This window comes from Galeopterus variegatus, unplaced genomic scaffold (genome assembly GCF_000696425.1).
Source record: "Galeopterus variegatus unplaced genomic scaffold, G_variegatus-3.0.2 Scaffold7808, whole genome shotgun sequence".
Classification (NCBI taxonomy): domain Eukaryota; kingdom Metazoa; phylum Chordata; class Mammalia; order Dermoptera; family Cynocephalidae; genus Galeopterus; species Galeopterus variegatus.
In genome coordinates this window covers 29,287-34,397 of record NW_007733919.1, presented here as the reverse complement: position 1 = coordinate 34,397, position 5,111 = coordinate 29,287, and positions in this window count along the sequence as shown.

The following is a 5,111-nucleotide window of genomic DNA, read 5'->3' as shown; positions in this document are numbered from 1 at the left end:
AAATCTGCTGACACCAAATAAAATGGAATTGCCTAAAACAGAGGAAATGGAGGAATTTCTTGCTATTGCTCTGATAAAGTGAAGTCCTAACTCTTAAAATAAATGTGTGTGAGACCACAGACTGATACATATTTCATGGAAAGATTGATCCAGACTAGGCTGTTTCTCTAATATGGTATTGAATGACTAGAAGATAAAATTGATAGACTGGTGTGACAGTCATGATCATCTAGAAAATAATAATATAATAATGTTTTTAAAGCATCATAAGCCACCTCAGTTATTTCATATTTCCATTTGGTCAGATTTTCCTTGTGATATCAAAAGAGCTCCATTCTGTTAGAAGGCATTAGTACTGTTACCCAAAGGATGTAAGGTATTTTTCCAAATGACAGGGGAGAACCATCAGAATGTCTTTAAGAGAATAACAACCCAGTAAGACTCTGACTGGTTCTATTGATTATTCACATGCTTATTGCTCATGTGAATATTTGCGCAACCTGGTGACTGTTGATTAAGCACCAGGTGCAAATTTTGTGAAATGTGCTTTTCAGGCTAAAAATTTGGAGCAGAAAAAAATCCATAATAGTTTTGATTTTTTTTTTTCAAGTAAAGGGACTGAATAAGCAAAGGCCATTTTTCCATTTCACTAGAAATCTGAACACAAGATTTATGCTTTTCTAATACTCTGCACAGAAATTAGGTGGTATCAGTATAGACCCAGATTGGAGTTACAGTGTCACCTATCACAAGTCATGTGACAGAGGGCAAGTAACTTAACCTCTCAAAGTTGCATCTTATAAAATAATCCCCACCTCACAAGGCTGTGCTGAGAACTAAACGAGATGATATAAGTGAAAAGCATGCTGCAATCTGTACTGCAGATGAGACAGACGGACATGTTGTTGTTACTAGCACCAACAGGCTTCCACTAGAAAAATATTTATTGAATTTTTTTGTGTGTGTGTCAGATTCCTTATTGTGGCTATAAATAGCAGACTGAAAGTCATGAGCCCCATCCTCAGTGAGGAGGCACAGACAACACAAACAGGTAACAGCGACCTTCAGAGCCTTAGTGTAGGAATGTCAAGGAGCCATGAGAAGTGTCAAGAGGGTATGTGTGGTAGGGCAAAGAGGCAGAGAGAAGGTGATTATCAGAAGTTTGCTTCCAGGCACAAGGGAGAAGAGAATTCCAAGCTGAAGGAGGTGGGAGAGAAGAGTTGTCACAAGTGCTTGTCTGTTGCTGAAATCTAACTCTGCTGGTCTAAGTCATAGGCTAGGTCAGAAAGGACCCCATGTGGCATGCTGAGGAGTAAGACTTTATTTCATAGGTCAGCTTCCCACACAGGCTTGATGATAAAAATGACCTGGGGTACTAACTAAAAATACCTGTGTTCAGGCTGGATATTTTGATTTTTGTTGGTCTAGTAGGATCCAGAATGAAGAATTCTTTTTCAATTCCACTTGAATCTTTTAACCAGGCAACTTTGGGAAACACTGGTGTGGAGGAATTGAACAATTCTGAACAAGGAAGATATATAATCAAATTTGCACATCAGAAAATAATACAAATAGAACTTATTTTTCCTATCTAGCTGAGATTTTAGTTCTAGGCATCTATAATTAACAATAATTTACTGTATGTTCTCAATTGGCTAGAAGAGAGGAGCTCAAATGCTCTCATCACAAAGGAATGATAAATTTTTGTGATGATGAATATGCTAAATACCCTGCTTCGATCATCACACATTGCATACATGTATTAAAATATAACTCTGTACCCCATAAATATGTACAATCAATACATGTCAATTAAAAAAGACAGGAAGGAAGGAAAGAAAAAAATGAAAATAACACAAACAGATAGATGAAATGCTAAGCATCCTAAACATCATGAAATAGAATTTCCTTTTTGAGTTGTATTGTTCCCCATTTGAATGATGAATTACTGAGCAAAACCAACCAACCAACCAAAAAAACCCTCACAAAAATGAATGGTATTCATGTTTTCCCCTAAGCCTCCTATTATTTCAATTATTAATGAATCACTCATTTCTGTCTTCTGGTGTGGAACTAGTAATTGTTTCTATTTAATCTGTTATCAGGGAGTAGAATCTGGTTTTCAACTACAGCTTCAAATCTTAAGAGCTGTGCTGCCCAATATACAGCCACTAGTCACACTAAGCACTTGAAATGTCTCTATCTAAATTGATATGGGCTATAAGTACAAAAGCACACTGGATTCCATAAACTTAGTATGAAAAAAAAGAACATAAAATGTCACACTAATTTTTTTATTAATGTTGAAATTATAAAATTCTAGGTATGTTGCATTGTATGAAAGATATTATTAAAATTAATTTCACCTATTCACCTATTTATTTTTTAATGTAACGTGGAATTCCCCTCAGAATGAGTCTTTGAAGAGTTTGCAGGCTTGATCAGAAGGCAAGACTTATTCACAAGGCAAACAGTATGAAATACAGAGTGCCAGGACCTAGGTTCTAGTTAGAAGAGGTGTGGCACTGTAGGAGTAACTATCTCCGTGGAAGTCACGTTTCCTCAACTGCAAAATGGTTACTATTAATAACTGCCATATTCACCTTTCAAAGGCAATGGAAGCCTTCAATGAGATGAGATAGAAAAATACTCTCTCATCAGGTAAAGCACTGTATTGGCCAATTATTAAAAGTGTAATGAAAAAAAAAAACAAGTTCTAGATGGGATGGTATAGATTACACAGGCTGAAGGACTTTCAGAAAAGAGAAAGATTACTGGCCAGTTGGGGGTCATCATCAGGGACAGCTTCAATGGGGTGGCCCTGCACCGCTTTTAAAGGATATGTAGGATTTGAAGGCTGTGCAAATTTGGGGGATGGAAATGTAGTTCCTTAAATAAACTCAGAATGATATTCTTGATAACCTGGCCCAGAAGAGTTAGCTTCAAGGGAAGGAAGCTTAGGGTGGCTAAACCAAATGTAACCTTCCAGGAAGGAACTATAACCCTCAAGGAAAATATGACTTCCCAAGGTCTTTTTCTACTTTGAATTATGATATCACCAACAATTTAAGCAAAGTAAATAGCGCAACAGACATATATGAAATCAAGTTGCTTCCATTCCAAGTTCAAAACCATGGTCTCATCCTAGAACTCAGAACTCTAGAAATGATTAGCATATTTTGGGGTAGTAGAGTTATGATAAAATCCCCTTTGGATTAAAATAAAGCAAGAAGCTGTCTTCTTAGTACACACAATTCTCATTATTTCTGATGTGAAAGTAAAGTCAATTGCACAAAATTTTTGACACTTAAAGAGAGGCTGTATTGCTTTTTCATTTTTCTAAGTCTTCATTATAATACTTTAACTGGAAATGATGTGAACCCCAGTATTATTTTAGAATAAAATATTACTACAAAAACATCAGCATTTCATAGCTTTTGAAAGCCAAGTATTATATTCTGGCCTAGATACCATTTTTAGATAAAGTATGGAAAACAAATTTGCACTTTTTTTCCAAATGAAGACTAGCCAGCATAAAAGACAATAAATCAAGGTAATCAATGATGACAGTTAACTACACTGTAGGAAAGGGCAGTTTAAGAAAGTGCAGATCTGAATGATCTATTATAGTGCTTTTATTTAGAATGCTCAAGAGGCAGGGTTTTATTAACTTCCCATAATTAAGCAAAGACATTTAAGACCTTATTAGTAGATTGATTTTTATTACCAGAAAAAGACAGTGTGTGGAAATCATTGATCTACAGAGAGCACAAAGATTTACATTTTGGAATGACTGTGTTACTGACAAAAGGTTTATGGAATTCGGTAAACATTAACTTTCTGTCCTGATGTAATTCAACGTGAAGTTTCACAGTGTAGACATAAAAGCTCACACATATTTTTCTCTGAATAAGTTTTAAGAATGGAAAACTTTTAAGCTAGTTTAAATCTTTTGTACTGAATTAACTGCAAATTAAGGCTTTTTCAAATTAAAGCTATTTCCCTTACTGTAGTAATTACAATTTTAAAGTGTCTGCTACAAAACAGTTTAGATTCCTAAGCAATTTGCCATTTATATCTGACAAGAGAATATTAACTGAGTTCCTACTATGTTCCAGGTCCTGTGATAAGTACTTGATATAGTTTATCTCATTTATTTCTTACAGCAATCGTTTTATGTGGTGTTTCCATTATAGGGATGAGCAAACTGAAGACGAGGAAGTTGAATTCAGAGAGAGGTTAAGTATTTTGTTCGAAGTCAGATAATTAATAACTACCAGAGCTTGGATTCCCGTTCAGGTTTGTCTGATTCCAAAATCCATGAGGCAAAATTATAATGTTCAACAATTACACATAGTGCATAATTACACAAAGCAAGCTGAAATGACCCGGGCCGGGACTTCTACTTTATTACAATGTTTAGAATATGAGCATGTATAACTATTCATCAAATAAGAGTTCATGCAGCAAATAAGTGTCTAGCATCATTTAAATGGCAAGTGTCTAGCATCATTTCTATCATTTACTTAAAGCCAAAAGACCCTCCAAAAAATTCAAATATTTAAAAAAAAACCTAGCTAAATGCCTAAAGCTAATTTCCTAGTGTTTCCTGAATATCATGGCTTTCTGCAAAACTATGTATTTAGGTCAATTGCTTTTGGTTTTTTGGGTTTTTTTTTTAATGACACACACAGAAAAGGATATAAAGAGGATAGTGTAGTTTTTACACATGTTAAATGGGTAAATAACACACAAATGCTACAATAAATATGGCCCTTTATCCTGAAAGAGATACGAAGCATGCCAGTGGCAGTGGCTGTGAGCAGGGCTGCAGTGCTGGAAGGAGAGCGCTAACACCAGCCAGGAGAGACATGGCTCACAACGCAGGAGGTGAGCTGAGGTAGCTGGTACAGGTCTCAGGTGCATGGGTTTTGTGTATTAACTTGGCATGGTTCAGCTAGGTGCAGTTTTCTGCATTCACCTAGTGTTTCTCAAGGATGAAGTCGTACACAGGCAAGTGTGAAATTTGCACTATGATCAAACTGTTCCCAAATATATATATATATATATATATATTTTTTTTTTTTTTTTCCTTTTTTTTTTTTTTTTTT